The sequence below is a fragment of the Schistocerca serialis genome, chromosome 8 (assembly GCF_023864345.2).
Source record: "Schistocerca serialis cubense isolate TAMUIC-IGC-003099 chromosome 8, iqSchSeri2.2, whole genome shotgun sequence".
Lineage (NCBI taxonomy): Eukaryota > Metazoa > Arthropoda > Insecta > Orthoptera > Acrididae > Schistocerca > Schistocerca serialis.
In genome coordinates this window covers 334,886,516-334,903,407 of record NC_064645.1, presented here as the reverse complement: position 1 = coordinate 334,903,407, position 16,892 = coordinate 334,886,516, and the positions used below count along the sequence as shown (strand labels likewise).

The 16,892-nt window shown below is 43.4% G+C and overlaps 1 non-coding gene across 1 annotated transcript; it reads left to right on the top strand.

Moving 5' to 3' along the window:
* Nucleotides 1-10,291: 10,291 nt before the first annotated feature.
* On the top strand, nucleotides 10,292-10,366 carry Trnas-aga (transfer RNA serine (anticodon AGA)). Its single transcript has one exon. It is a non-coding gene; the product is annotated as a tRNA-Ser (tRNA).
* Nucleotides 10,367-16,892: the final 6,526 nt, after the last annotated feature.

Sequence of the window (16,892 nt, the reverse complement as noted above, 5' to 3'; positions counted from 1 at the left end):
TCAGCGAGAAATTATCTTTTCTATTTTCACCTTTTTTTTTTAAATTTGTGATTGTGCTACTAAGATCTGACTGAAAGTAATTATTAGAGCATTTTCTAAACTACAATCGATGGTGAAACCACATTTGACCTCCGACCGACAAATAATCTTGAGCTATAACGAGCGTCAAAGTGGATCAGATATCAGTGAACAAAGTGTTGTCGTAGCGAGAATGAATATTGTAACCCCAAAATCCTCCAGAAATAAACGAAAAATATAGATATCCAAAAAAACACACAAAAATTCATTTGACACCTTCCTAAGAGACGATTTCCACTCTTTCGAAATTAACAATGTAAGTGTAGACCAGGTGTGGCTTGAATTAAAAGAAATAGTATCGACAGAAATTGGGATATTTATACCAAATAAATTAAAAAACGACGGAGCTGATCTTCCTTGCTACACAAAACGGATCATAACACTGTTGCAGAAACAATGAAAACTGCATTCCAAGTTGAAACGAACGCAAAATCTCCAAGATTGGCGATATTTTACAGAAGCTCGAAATTTAGCGCGGACTTCAGTGCGAGATGCCTTGTCTCGAAACCTGGCAGAAAATCCAAAAAGATCCTGTTCGTATGTGAAGTACACCTAGACAAGACGCAGTCAATGCATTCTCTGTGCGATAGCAATGGAAATACTATCGGTGACAGTGCTGCGAAAACAGAGTAACTAAACACAGTCTTCGGAATTCCTTCACCAAAGAAGACGAAGTAAATATTCCAGAACTCGAACCAAGAACAGCTGCCAACATGAGTAACTTAGAAGTAAGTTTCTTCGGAGTAGTGAAGCAACTTAAATCACTTAATAAAAGCAAGTCTTCTGGTGCAGGCTGTATACGAAATAGTTTCGTTTAAAAGTATGCTGACGCAACAGCTCCACTAAATTATAGGCCCATTTCATTAACGTCGACATGAAGATGGAATTTGGAACACATGTTGTGTCCGAACATTATGAATTACCTCGAACAAAACGGTGTATTGACATACAGTCAACATGGACATAGAAAACATCGATCTTGTGAAACACCACTAGCTCTTTACTCACACGAAGTGTTGAATGCTATTGACAAGGGATTCCAAATTGATTCTAAATTTCTAAATTTCCAAAAGGCCTTTGACATTATACCACACAAGCGGCTTGTAGTGAAGTTGCGTGCTTATGGAATATCGTCTCAGTTATGTGACTGGATTCGTGATTTCCTGCCAGAGAGGTCACCGTTCATAGTATTCGACGGAAGTGGTTTTTGGCGTTCCCCATGGTAGTGTAACAGGCCCTTTGCTGTTCCTGACCCATATAAACGATTTAGGAGACAATTTGAACAGCCGTCTTAGGTTATATGCAGATGATGCTGTCGTCTGTCGTATAGTAAACTCATCAGAAGTTCGGAACAAATTGCAAAACGATGTAGATAAGGTATCAAACGCTGAGAAAATCGGCAATTGGCACTAAATAATGAAAAGTGTGAGCTCATTGACACGAGTGCTAAAAGGAGTCATTTAAACTTCGATTACACGATAAGTCAGTCTAATCTAAAGGCAGCAAATACTACTAAATACCTAGAAATTACAGTTATGAACAATTTAAATTGGAAAGAACACAGAGAAAATGATGTGGGGAAGGCAAACGAAAGACTGCGTTTCATTAACAGAACACTTAGAAAATGTAACAGATCTACTAAAGAGACCACCTACACTATGCTTGTCTGTCCTCTTTTGGAGTACTGCAGCGCGATCTGGGATGCTTACCAGACAGGATTAACAGAGTACATCGAGAAACTTCTAAGAAGAGCAGCACATTTTGTATTTTCGCGAAACGGGGGAGAGAGTGTCTCGGTCATCAAACAGAATGTGGGATGGACACCATTACAACAACGGCGTTTTTCGTTGCGGCGGAATCTTCTCATGAAATTTCAACCAACTTTCTCCTCTGAATGCGAAAATGTTTTATTGACGCTGACCTACGCAGAGATAAACGATCATCCTAATAAAATATGGAAAATCAGAGCTCGAAAGATATAGGTGTTCGTTTTTTTTTTCTCCGCTCTGTTCGAGAGTGGAATAATAGAGAATTAGTCGCTTAAGTGACATTTGCAGAGTGTCCATGTAGATGTAGATGTAGAATCAGAAATACCTACACATAATCTAGTTTTTTTTGCAAGACAGAACAGAAAATAACCGTTCACATACATAAGTGGAATCAAACATACAAATAATCTTTCTTGCTTCTCTGTACAGCCTAGGAAATGCTCCCTTCGTCAAATTTTGGTAGGATTAGAGCAAATCTTTAGTACTGTAAAATAAATTCTTTCCGTAATCATCAGTTTACAAGTCGATTAGTTCGAAATGTAAATTTGGGAGACACTCATTCAATAGCTATCTAAAGGGGCTTTATAAATGCATGAAGTTTTGTCTCCAAGTTAGTAATTTCCTGTAACAAAAACATAACTAAACTTTAGTAAACGCAGGTAATGTATCAAATTGTTCGGAAGTACTAAAAGCGATATGTTTTAATAAAAGTGTACTGTGGACTATTGTTTTTAAAATATTGGTACACTTGTGCCTTAAACAAAATCGACTTTATTTTGCTGTTAGTGATTCACCGGTACATTACCTGGAATAGGTCGCCAAACTCATTTTTAAGTGATTGTAGCACCTCTATGTATTTTCCAAAGCGCGCTCCTTCCCCCACAGATGCCGTCAGGCAAAAGCATAGTAGCGTTTTGAATAATGTACTTTTAAAATTCCTGATACCTTATTGAAGGTATAATTTTGATGTCGCGTACTTGGCTACAGGAAATGTAGCGTATTTTTCACTGAAAGTTTATTTTTGAGGAGCTGACGTTTACGTTGGAAAATTTTATTTTACCAAACTTATCGTTAATGAAGTTACTTCCTTTCTGGTGTTTCAGACTTAAATCATTTAGGAAAGCCATAAAGTCTTCTAAAAATCTTAAATCAGCTACCCGTTCAAGGTCAGGCAAAAGTGGCACCAGACGTCCTTTGTCTTCTAGAAACTGAGTCGTGGTGAGACGCAGTAAAAAAACTCCGGAAATCCCTTTTCCTTTGTTCAGCAATCGTACCTTATCATGGCAGGGGATATCTTGATACTCTTTTTCAAATGAAATAAAAAATTCTTTGAACTGATGATGAATGAATCCGTGAGAACGAATATGGTTCACGATACCCATCACTACATGCACCACATCTTGAAGACCGATACCTTTGCGCAAAGAGCCTCTTGGTGTGCAAAACAATGAACGGAAAGTATAAATTCGGCATGTTTATCTTTTTCTGCAGTAGGCCTATAAACCCTTTTACTTTATCGCATGTTCCCACGCCCCGTTTGTCGTTAAAGAAAACAGCTTTTTCCAACTGAATTCCATTCCTTCAGCTTCCATTACCACCGCTTGTAAAATTTCCGCTCCAGAAGCAGTTTTCTTCATCGAACTCATATCCAGGAGCTCTTACGTTACATGTAGGTTGTCGTCCACACTGCGCTAAAATTATAATAAAAAAAGGCTAGCTGAGCCGTGTCGCTAATGCCTGTGGACTCTTCAAGTGCGATTGAGCGCTCTTGCAGCTTTTCAATTTTGCCTTCCAATTGTTCATGGATATTCTCAGCAATATCGCTGAATCGCTGAGAAATTGTAATACGGGAAAGAGGTATACAGCTGTACGCGGGCGCTAATGTGTGATAACATTGTCTCCAGTACGCCCACAAAGTAATTAATGGCCCTTCCATAAATGGCTTCCCAGCTCTTGCTAAAGGTAACTTTATAACGAGCTCTAAGAGTGCTTTCGGAGCCCTCTTCATCTTCTTCACCCTAACTTAGGGAAGAAAGATTGTGTTAGGAACAATACAAGCGAAAACGAAATCGGATGCACATTTGAGAGGAGTGTAAATAAACTTTATTTCGTTTCGTAAGACCTTTAACCAAAATAAACATGCTAAGGTACTGGTGCAATCCTCATTTGGGAATGCAGAATTCTCTTCGGCAACTACCGTAATTCTGCCCGCCTGGCTAGCCACGCGGTCTCATGCGCTGCTTCCCGAGGGAGAAGGCGTGCCGGTCGCCGGCAGTCATCCGCCCTGCAGATTAGTGTCGAGGTCCGGTGTGCCGGCCAGCCTGTGGATGGTTTTTATGGCGGTTTTCCATCTACCTCGGCGAATGCGGGCTGGTTCCCCTTATTCCGCCTCAGTTACACTATGTCGGCGATTGCTGCACAAACACTGTCTCCACGTACGTGTACACCATATTACCCTACCACGCAAACATAGGGGGCTACACTCGTCTGGTATTAGACGTTCCCGGAGGGGTCCACTGCAGGCCGAACCGCACAATAACCCTGGGTTCGGTGTGGGGCGGCGGTGGGGTGGGTTGACAGCAGTGGCCTGTGATGGGGTTGTGAAGCACTGAGGGCTACGGCGGGACGAAGCCTCTCCTTCGTTTCTAGGTCCCCGGGTCAATACAATACATTTTAATTCTGCTTCTTTGACGTCTCCTATGATGTCACTATACTTTTATGAATGCAATATGCTGTAGTGCCTTTCAATAAAAGATTTTCTTACACACGTAATTACTGTACCACATATTACAGTTTTGGGTTTATACTCACAATTAACGAAAAGATAAGAAATTTCCCACTCCAGTTTAAATGGATTTTCAGAAAACTTCTTTTTTTCTGAGAAAGTTGTCAATTTTTCTAGTAACTGTCTTGTGCTTATTTATTTCAGTGCTGAATAAGCCGTCTACCGATGCACACCGCAGCGCGTCTAGGCGGCTTCATCATTTAAGCCGAGCTGAGACGAATTAAGTAGAGTTGGGCCGATGCACCCTGCAAACACTCGCTGCAGCTCGCTCTGCACGTACGCTATATTTCGTGTGTGAGAGGCCCTGCTCCATGCCTTTCGGCTACAATATCAGGCTGAAAGTTCAGCCTGGCAGAAGGCAGTTCTGCCAATGAGTATTGCATAGATGTGAAAAGATCCAGTTTTGACAACTAACATACCACTCACATACGAGGCTGGTTCCACGCGAGATGTGATATTCAATTTCCATAACCATCATATGTGGCTGATGCGAATCCACACGCAGTTGAAGAAGCAAGGCATCAGCGCAAATTTTTTTGTTAACGTATGGACAGGAACTAATGGCAGTAGACTAATAAGATATTACACATTTAAAAGACAGATTGATTGCTACAAGTTATCTTCAGTTACCCAACGTCTTTCCTGTTTGCAACAGGAGGTTTCATTCCAACAACGGCTGCAGATGTGGTTCATTTATGATGGAGTACTAGTCCATTTTCTTCGGTATATCCTAAAATATCCCCCATAGACATTTTATCGTCAATGACTTGGTCGGAAAGGTCCAGCAGGTTGGGTAGGTCGTTCCCCCATCCCAAAACTTTGGATTTTTTAGCTTATGGGGACAAATGAAGTCTTTGATGTATGCCCTATTGATGAAGTAGAAACACTACAGGAACGCCTCATCAGTGTCTGCCGGGACATACGCGATCAATGTCCAGTTTTGCAGAAGTGCGTAATTCCCTAGCACACGGCCAAAGTCATGCCTTACAATGAATGGACACCATACTGAATTCACCAAGCGATGACTCACAGGTCACACGTAGTAGCGGGCAGATTACATTAGAAACTCTGCTGTTTCGCAGTAACAAAATAATGTGATGTCATTTGTTTACTGCATACTTTTGGTCCTTGACATTAGCAAAAGAACTTGCAGCAGAACACATCTGTTTCACAGCAGTTACAACGAACAAGTGCTCAAAGCTGTTAAGGTACGCGCTTTAGAGCCCATTTTTTGCCGGACATTTTCCCTTGTTTTGGTCATAACACCACCTTTCAAAATATGCAGTAAATCTATTTTTAACACCTCACATTTGCAGTATCTAAAGGCCACAACAGCCTTTACATACGGGAAATTTTTCTCACCTCCTAAACTTTATCTACCATTGTGGTGCTCCTTCCAGGAATACGGTAAATATTCTTGGATGCCTTAATAAACGTAGCGGCCAAAGGTAACACAAAACGCTTCACATTTCAAGATAGGGATGTCGCACTAGTACAGAAAGACCACACTTAATTCTGTAAAGGTAGTGCAAAAGAAAAACTTACTTTACAATATTATCGCAATGCAAATTGATCTTCAGGAGACAGGAAGATTTCATTTGAAAGAGAGAAAAAATGTGATTGTAAGAAATATAGTACACAGTGTAGTCACATTAATGTAACCACCGGCAGTGTTCGACTTCAACATGCAAGACCACTCACCGTCGGCAGGTGGTAGCACACGCATTGCAGGGTACATTAAGCGTGTCGTTGAGGTAGCGCCGGCCAGGAGTGGCCGAGCGGTTCTAGGCGCTTCAGTCTGGAACCGGGCGACCGCTACGGTCGCAGGTTCGAATCCTGCTTCGGGCATGGATGTGTGTGATGTCCTTAGGTTAGTTAGGTTTAAGTAGTTCTAAGTTCTAGGGGACTGATGACCGCAGCTGTTAAGTCCCATAGTGCTCAGAGCCATTTTATTCTGAGGTGGCGGGGGAGGGGGGGGGGGGGGTAGGGGGGGGGGTGAAGATGAGGAAAAGTGTACAGTCGTCGTTTTAATGCAAAAACAGAGCGATTTATCTGACGTCCAAAACGACATGATCATTGGCTTTGGGCCCAGCTGCAAACATTTCCGAAATGGCTAATTTTGTAAAATGTTCTCGTGCCACTCTGCTTAAAGTATATGGTGTGTGGCAAAGCGGCACTAATTGAAACTCTCGCCGAGGCAACTGTGGTGCAGCACGGGACGTAGATGACAGGGGTGAACGACGGCTGCAGAGATGCGTACGGGCGAACAGACGAGCAACTATTGAGTAACTGACCGTCCAGATGAACCATGGGGCTACAGACAGCATCTGCTCAACGACCGTGCAGCGAACGTTGCTGGGAATGGACCGCTGCAACAGGCGCCTTGTTTATGCAAACCCGCTGACTATTGTTCAGCAGTGACGAAGGCTGGAACTGGCACACCAGTACCTCAGTGGACATCCACTGAGTGTCGACAGGTGGCCTTTTCAGATGAATCACGTCTTATGCTCTATCGGACAGTTGGTCATCGACTTATGAAAGCAAACTCCCTGGAACCAGGAGGAATATTTATGGTCTGGTGAGTGTTGTCGTCGCACTCCCTGGGTGGTCTTGTCATTCTAGAGGACACAATATCTCAACACAAGTATGCGTCTGTCTTTGGGGACCATATCCACTCATACATGTAGTTTATCTATGCTTGGCACAATCAGATCTACTAGCAGGAGAATGCATCGTATCACATAGCTCGCAGTGTACGTGCGAGGCTCTAAGAGTACCGGCATGACTGTATTCCCCTGGGCACCAAACTCCCCACATTTAAACCCAATCGAGAATTTGTGGTATCACCTCGTTCGTGCTGTACGAGCCATATATCCTCAACCCGAGAAACCTAGTGGAGCTGGCCACGCCACTGGATTCGCCATGGCTCCATTTCCCTGCCAGTACATTCCAGAACCTCACCGACTCTCTTCCTCCATTTTCGCGCTACAGAAGATGGTTATTCAGGCTTATTATTGGGTCGTGTATAATATAACTGTAAAAGAATGTGAATAATGTTGTACGGTATGTAAAAGTACAGGGTGCGTCAAAAAAATGTATACACACTTTGAACTGTCATAGACAATTTGTTTCCCGTTCTACAAGGTTAAATATCTGTGAGAAAGTAATGTTACGTTTCTTCAACAGGTGGCAGCAATGGCAAGGAAGTAACTGCAACATGGCGGACGTGCGTTTGAGCTTTGAAGCGCGGAAGCAGATAAGTGGTACTGGAAGTTTGAGAATGTCGCTGCGGTTCAAAGACAGTGGAGAAGTGAGTATGGTACAGAACCACCTTCAAGGTTAACAATTACACGTCTACGAGACAAATTCGAAATTCATGGAACAGTGTGTGATGTGCATAAAGGTCGGTCAGGGCGACCTCGTACAGCTACAAGTGATGATTCCACAACTGCAGTCTTGGAACTGTTTCAGCGTTCGCCTAAAAAATCTTCAAGGCAAGCGGCACGTGAGAGTAATGTAAGTGCTGAAGAAAGGCAAGTTTCGTGTGTACATTCCAAGGCTGGTCCAACAGCTAAGTGACGACGATCCAGATCCAAGGTTAGAATTTTGTGAGTGGGTTCAGGAGATGGTGAGATCGAACCGGGATTTATGGGTAGCATAATTTGGTGGGATCAAGCCCAATTCAAACTCAATAGAACTGTCAATAGGCACAATTGTGTGTTCTGGGCTGAAGATAATCCTCACATTACAGTTGAAAAGCCTGTGAATTTGCCTGGTGTGAATGTGTGGTGTGGGTTGTCTGCAGGGGCACTCATTGGGCCTTCCCGCTTACCTAACAATACTTGCTGACTCCATATTCCCTGTCATTCGTGCATTGTACAGTAATGAAGAGTTTTACTTCCAACAAGATGGCGTCCCGCCGCACTATCATAGAGACGTACGAGCATACCTGGATCACAATGCGCCAGGTCAGTGGATAGGACGCAGGGGACCAATCGAGTTTCCTGCACGCTCTCCAGGCCTCACGCCACTGGATTTCTTCTTATGGGGCATAGTAAAATATGAGGTGTACAAACGTAAACCACGTAACCTGGACACACTTTGGAATGAGATTCAGGCACTGTGCGCAGAAATCTCATTGAACACCTTTGTACGATGTACGGAACCAGTGGTGACTCGTACTCAGAAATGTATTGATGCTGAAGGCCACCAGTTTGAACATTAATCACATTTGCAAAGTACATTGATTTTTCGAATTGGACTTTAAGCTTTTCATTTCCAGGAATTTAACATTGTAGAACGGGAAATAAATTTTCTCTGACGCTTCATGGTGTGTATACATTTTTTTGGCGTGCCCTGTATATACGCTTTTAGTGAAATGTTGTTTTGTTTGCCATGGTAACCACCCTCTCATCATCCCCTGTGCCACTCCCCACCCCTCCCACACCCTCCACCATTTAATCCTAGCCTGGGAATGCAGGCAGTTGTACGCTTCCAGTCCGCGAGCGAAATGCTGTCGACTCAGCGGTTGCGTTACCAAATGCATGCTGTCGAGAAATGTCAGCAGCGGAACCTTAACGCGTCGTACTCTGGGAGTCCTGGGAATATTTAGAGCTCCTGCCGAGTCGCTCAGGGTCCGCCTTTCTTCCCGACACTCGGCACGGCTGGCTGCGCGCTCGGCGGTCCCCCCCAGCCTGGCTCGTTTCTTCTCCCGGCTTCCCACTCCAGCTGCAGCCTTGTCAGGTGCGGGCCGGGTGCGCGTGCACCGAGCCGAGCAGGCGGCAGTGAAAGCGGCCCGAGGCGGCACGTAGCGTGCCATCGATCGCCGGCCGCCGGGCGTCGCATTCAGCTGAGGCGGGCGCGCTGCCACCGGAAGCCACGCTCTTTTGTCTCTGCCGCTCGCCCCTCCACATTCATCAGCCTGGCTGTGTGCGCCACTGTTCGCTTCCCCCTCCCCCACCACCACCCCCACACTTGCACCGCCACCACACTCCACGCCCGCCCGCCTGTGGTCGGAGAAGCGGCGTGTCGTCTCGTTACCGTGCACAGCAACAATCAATCACTTCCCGAGTACAAGTCTGATAGCAAAGGTAAAGGCACAAGAGAGGCAGTTTTGACATTGCGCTTGATAATGGAAGCAAGACTGAAGAAAACTCTAGACACGTTCATACCGTAGAACCTCGATCTACCGTCACTTTTGGGACCATGCGGTGGTCTGAACGATAGAAAGGTCCTATAATCAGAGAAGAATGAAGCAAGTCATTTTCAGAGCTCGAACCGATGTTGCAAATCAATATTAAGTAAAAAAAAAATACATTTATACTAAAGAGAAACAGAAAATTTTACACACTGTCAATCTATTTAAAATTATGTAAAATGTATTTTGAAACTTCCTGGCAGATTAAAACTGTGTGCATGCCGGACCGAGCCTCGAACTCGGCAAACTGCCAGGAAGTTTCATATCAGCGCACACTCCGCTGCAAAGTGAAAGTCTTATTCTGGAAACATCTCCCAGGCTGTGGCTAAGCCATGTCTCCGCAATATCCTTTCTTTCAGGAGTGCTAGTTCTGCATGGTTCGCAGGAGAGCTTCTGTAAATTTTGGAAGGTAGGAGGCGAGGTACTGGCAGAAGTAAGGCTGTGAGGAGGGGGCGTGAGTCGTGCTTGGGTAGCTCAGTTGGTAGAGCACTTGCCCGAGAAAGGCAAAGGTCCCGAGTTCGAGTCTCGGTCCGGCACACAGTTTTAATCTGCCAGGAAGTTTCATATCAGCGCACACTCCGCTGCAGAGTGAAAGTCTCATTCTGAAAATGTATTTTGTTTAAATTTCTTAAACCTTGCATTTGCGGCTGCATCACGTTACTTCGCTGCCCACAATATGTCCATAGCTGACGATTTTTCCAACAGTGAAGCCAACCATCACTTTTTTGTGGTTAATCCTCTTCATGACCCAGTTTCCGGTGCATATGAATAGCTCTTTCTTTTATCACAGGGCTTTGAATGTGGAATCCCCTTACGTTTTTCCTGACAAATCCAAACCCACACAGCGTCATTCAAGACCTTAAGTTTTGGTTTTTTCACGCCTTTCTAGTTTTAAAATAATTTTCACCGTCAACAGTTAACAAAAAATCTTCAAGATATTTCGGTTCTATTTCCCGTTTTTAATGCTTGTCAGTCCAACACAGATTTCAGAGGATAAATTAATAACTGACTCACCTTTATCAATTCTTTGCAGAACATTTAATTTCTGTTCGATTACGCTCACAAAAAGTTCCCTTTTTTTGATTTTTAACTATTTTTAGTCTTTCAAAATCCCTTACACTTCGTAATCGCAATGTAAGAAACTGTATAAAACTATATTGTAACATTGAAATTAAAAGGAACACAATAATAAACTTAAAAATCTCACAGATAAAGCGGCAGATTAAAGCCTGCAGCAAAGCGAAAATTCCAGAATTACAGTAGTCTGACAAGTGAATATGTGCGAGGAGCATAACTCAGACGAACACCTGCAAATAACGATGGCACATTACTCGGCAAAGAGTGCACAAGAAGTGTTGGACCGATGGTTGGATACTCCGAAGAGTCAGTTAATCAAAGGCCAGCCAATCCAGGTTCTCCTCTAGGATTTGTGGGCATGGGAGAAGCGTTCAACAATGCAAAACGTGCAAGCGGTTCGAAATTGTAAGAAACATAGGGGTAAGCAATGGGGAAAAAGTGGGTAACGTACAATATGTACACGAACCCAGAGGGGGCACTAAGACTGGAAGACAAAGAAGGAAGGGCTGGGATTAAGAAGCGTGTAAGACAGAGATGTGGCCTTGCCTCTGATGTTTAATCTGTACATCGAAGAACCAATGGCTGAAATAAAGGATAGGACCAAGAGTGACATTAAAATTCAAAGTGAATGGATATCAGTGATAAGATTTATTGATGACATTGCTACCCTAAGTGAAAGCAAAGAAGAATTACAGAATCTGTTGAATGGAATGAACTGTCTAATGGGTATAGAATACGAAATGAGAGAAAGCCAAAGAAAGACGAAAGTGATGAGAAGCAGTAGAAATAAGAACAACGAGGAAACACAACTGAGGATCACAAAGTAGACAAAGTTAAGGAATTCCGCTACATAGGCACCAAAGTAATTCACGCCATCTCGTAGAATCGGATGTACGGCCGGTGGTCCGTCTCTTCCAGGCTCAGGAAACATCTGATGAAGATGCCGAGTTATGGTTTCCAAGTATCATGGTGGGACGATGCAGACCATTGCCAATATATCCAGTTCAATGAAATGACAATGAATCACCGGAAAAGTCTAAGAACTTATTATATAACACATGTCGGATTGTGCAAGGCTGACATAAAAAGCAGAATAGCACTGGCAAGAAGGTTGTTCCTAGCCGAGGGAAGTTTACCAGAACCAAACATAGGTCTTAGTGTGTGGAAGAAATTTCTGAGAAGCTACGTTTGGAGCACAGCTTTGTGCGGTAATAACTGTGGGAAATATGACTGTGGGAAAATCGGAACAGAAGAGAATCGAAGCATTTAGGATGTGGAGCTACAGCAGAGTGATGAACACTACGTGGATTGATAAGGTAACGAATGAGGAGGTTCTCCACAGAGCGAGGAAAGGAATATGTGGATAACACTGTCAAGAAGAATGGACAGGATGATAGAACATCTCTGAAGATATCAGGGAATAACATATATGGGCCTAAGGGAGCTGTAGAGGGTATAAACTGTAGAGGAAGACATAATTGGAATACATCATTCAAACAACTGAGGACATAGGAATCAGCTGCTACTCTGAGATGAAGCGGTTGGCACCAGAGAGGAATTCGTGGCGAGCTGCATCAAACCAGTCAGTTTCCAGAATGAATCTTTTTCGCTCTGCAGTGGCTTGTGTATTGGTTGAGACTTCCTGATGGCTTGAAAGCAATTTTTGGATCGGTACTAGAACCTAGAAGTTTGCCTACTGACGCTGGAATGCCTACACGGAGTGACAGCTCTGCAGAGGGACATTACTGTGGACCCCGTGGCTTTTGCAGTGATAAGCAGCTTTTCACAGCCAGTCCGTTTGTGAGTTGGCGAAGTCAGAAAGTTTAGTTTAGCAGAAAGTGAATGTGATACTTGGGTTGCGGGATGGTGAAGCCAATGAATGTGAGAGCAAACAACATTATTGCGATGACAGACTGAATTGTAGTTTCAGCTAAGGTCTAGTTTAAGTTGGAATGTGGAAGTCTGGTTGTGACTTGGTAAGCCCCATGAATGTAAAAGCCAAAAATCTACGTATGATGACAGACTGATACGTAGTACAGCTCAAGGTTTAGGTTAGGTCAGGCTGTGAACGTGCAGATGTCATTAACGTTCAGTGAAATAAAATGTACATTCATTATTTCGTTTTCAATAAATAATCAGCTCAATGTTTTCAATAATGTAATTGTGCCAGATGAGACAAGTATACCCTCACTGGCTGTATCTGAAAAATAACAATGACTGTAAGACATGCCACCACCAAGTAACATAGCATAGTGGTTAGGACATTGGACTTGCATTCGAAAGGACGATGGTTCAAACGAACATCTGGTCATCCTGGTTTAGTATTTCTGTCACCATCTTGAATAATTTCGCAACAATGCAAAGTGGCACAACTGTCCCCTTGTCCCACCACTCCTGTTAACAACTTGATACTCCTAGTGTATCTGTGCAACTGCCCATTTCATCGCACTGAATTTTTTTATCTTAGTTTAAGTACCCTATTCAATGTACATTTTTGCCTATCAAACACTTGAGGCACCATTGAACTGCTTTATTTTGCAACACGGCCATCATTTTCTTAACGTACATACATCTCTGTCTAAAGTGTTAATCTATAATTGCCTGCTCATAATATTTGTCATGAAAAACAATATGCAAACATGTACTTATATTTCAAGGGTGAATGGAAATGAGTTACATGTAGATGTATTTCAAGAGTATATGGAACTGTAATACGTATAGTTCGCTGACAGACAAAGCCAAAACAGTCTACTCTAGAACAGAAGAGAAAGTGACTACGTTTCGAGGATGTGAATAAAATTAGCCATGTCCTTCCAAATGAGCTATCCTGATATTTGCCTGGATCGACTTTACATAATGCATTGTTCTTCGATGTACAGATTAAACATCAGAGGCAAGGCCACATCTCTGTCTTACACGCTTCTTAATCCCAGCCCTTCCTTCTTTGTCTTCCAGTCTTAGTGCCCCCTCTGGGTTCGTGTACATATTGTACGTTACCCACTTTTTCCCCATTGCTTACCCCTATGTTTCTTACAAGTGTTTTGGCTTTGTCTGTCAGCGAACTATACGTATTACAGTTCCATATACTCTTGAAATACATCTACATGTAACTCATTTCCATTGACCCTTGAAATATAAGTACATGTTTGCATATTGTTTTTCATGACAAATATTATGAGCAGGCAATTATAGATTAACACTTTAGACAGAGATGTATGTACGTTAAGAAAATGATGGCCGTGTTGCGAAATAAAGCAGTTCAATGGTGCCTCAAGTGTTTGATAGGCAAAAATGTACATTGAATAGGGTACTTAAACTAAGATAAAAAAATTCAGTGCGATGAAATGGGCAGTTGCACAGATACACTAGGAGTATCAAGTTGTTAACAGGAGTGGTGGGACAAGGGGACAGTTGTGCCACTTTGCATTGTTGCGAAATTATTCAAGATGGTGACTGTCCTCCATCTCCTCCCCCTGGGGGGTAGATGTGGCCACATCACATGGCATCACCATCCCCACCCTTCCCTCTCTCCAACTTCACCCCTTCCCCCACTGCCCCCTCCAGCACTGCTTCTCCCTTCCCCTCCTCCACTTGTGTGCACTGAGCTCCTAGAGGTGGAGCACATAAGGTACTGCCTTTATTTATTTACTGTGGATTGTCCTATAGCTCCCTCCTCTGCCCTACTTGTGAACTGCTGGAAAAAGCTCAGTTTCCACTGAGCTGTTGTTTAGGAAGGTCCTGTGTGTACAATTGTGTACTATTGAAGAACTGTGGACATCAAGCAGAGAGGAGTTTAATTAATGTATTTCAGGTAAACATATAATCAATGGCTGTGTCCGTAGTGTCCTTGATGGATGGAAGGATGAGTTAATGGAGGAGCAAAAACGAATACTTTTTGGCAAATAGTGGTTATATGGTGGGATGGGGTCAAGTTATGTTTGCAACTCATACAGTCAGTTGCTGGTGCTCAAACTGCCGACCACCTCCATTGAATTGGCTTATCAACCTGCCTCTTCCTCTTGGAAGCGAATGCCCCCAGTCCAGAAGGTAAGTGATGTTATTCCTATGTGCTACATTTTTGTAGTGGACATCACACAGATAGTAGTAATATGCTGAACTAATAACAGTTCCACCTGCAGCCAAACAGTGTGGTCTGCAGTGACTTGTCCTCTTCAGCAGTCCTAGACCAACTGGCCTAGTTGACAATTCTGACACCAGAGGGTGTTAAAAAGTGTGACATCATGGGCAAAAAATTGGTGGGAACCAATAGGAAAGCAGCTTTGCCCCCTCCCATATCTGAACATTGGTGGGGGCCAATAGGAATGCAGGAACACTATAACATGTCACATGATTCTGAGGTCAGGGGATATAAGATGGATGCGCTCTCAGTTGTAGTCAGTAAGTGGAAGATCCATGAAGTGCCGCAGCAGCTGAGATCATCTCCCTCCACTTCACAGAAGAAGCACAAAAGTGCTTTACATGTTGTTTGATTCGATCTCTTTGTTCAACTCCATGTCTTTGTCTGTGAATGCTTATTGATTCCTCCTCTTTGTTCAGTGACCTCCGGCATGTGCAGACTGACAGCAACCCCCAGCATTTCTGCAACTGAAACGACCTCCAGCGTTCCAGGCCAGCAGCAGCCACCATTGGCTTGTCAGAAGCTGCAGCGATCTGTGGCCTGTTGGGACTGGCAACTTGGGATCCTATAGCGTACCTGCCCAGCATGTTGAAGCAGGACAACAAACTGCTATTATCCACTTCACTCATCAGTTTCTGTACAGAAGACACGCAGCCAGTCTTGAAAGAATTGTGCTGGGGCTCCTACACCACATGGTGCAGGTCAGTGCTGATCTCTGGCATACACGCTATCCCAGAAATTCCGGTGTTACTGAAAGAACAGAGCAATGAAGCGGTCGATGAGAAGCTCCCAGGTTGTCCCAGTGCTCTAGTACTCTTTACTTCAACTTATAATTTAACTGATAGTGGTTAAAAGTGCTTAAATATTAGTATAGAAGGATCAGTGGACAATGTTTGGTATGTTGTGGTACAGACTGAGACTGCATCAGAAATGTTAAAGCACAGCTTACAGAGTTGGAATGGGATGAAATGTGTTGCGCAGAACTTTACATCCATGCCGGCCGGAATGGCCGAGCGGTTCTGGGCGCTACAGTCTGCAACCGCGCGATCGCTACGGTTGCAGGTTCGAATCCTGCCTCGGGCATGGATGTGTGATGTCTTTAGGTTAGTTAGGTTTAAGTAGTTCTAAGTTCTAGGGGACTTATGACCACAGCAGTTGAGTCCCATAGTGCTCAGAGCCATTTGAACCATTTTACATCCATTAACAGATGACCTCCAAGTGTTGTCCATATCGTCCATTCCCAGAGATTTTCTGTGGCAGTATGATGTTATCTATAACATCATTGTGTGAAGATGCAACACTCAGGGTGAGATCTGGAGACTGATTCGTTTATTGCAACGCTCCGCCATTACAAACTTGCTCTGCCTACAGATGCTGCTCTCTCTTGTGTTGGAAAGACTGAGACATGGGCTGATGTATGTTCAAACTAAGTAGAAAGACTTGGTGAACTATCCCTATATGTATAGTGTACATGCAGATGACTTAGAACACTGCATCAATATGGTGTCAAAAGAAGACGCTAAAGGAACACCCATCAGATTGAGAGAAATACACTATGAATTCTATGCGTACAAGAGAGTTTTATGTGCTAAATTCTGTGCAAGCGTGAAGATAAAGAAAGAACCAGTTGATTTTTTTGTTGTAGTGCACCCAAATATATGGCTGTTGAATATGAAATATGTATATTACTGCAAACTGTGTCTTTGTTTTGTTCATGCGTCTCACAAGAACGTTACTGCTACTAGCATTTTCACTGCAATGCCTGGAATGCCACAGCTGCAGCAAGCTTTCTGGATCACCTCTTCACCACAGTCAACATCTTCAGTCGTTGTTAATTTGAATCATTGA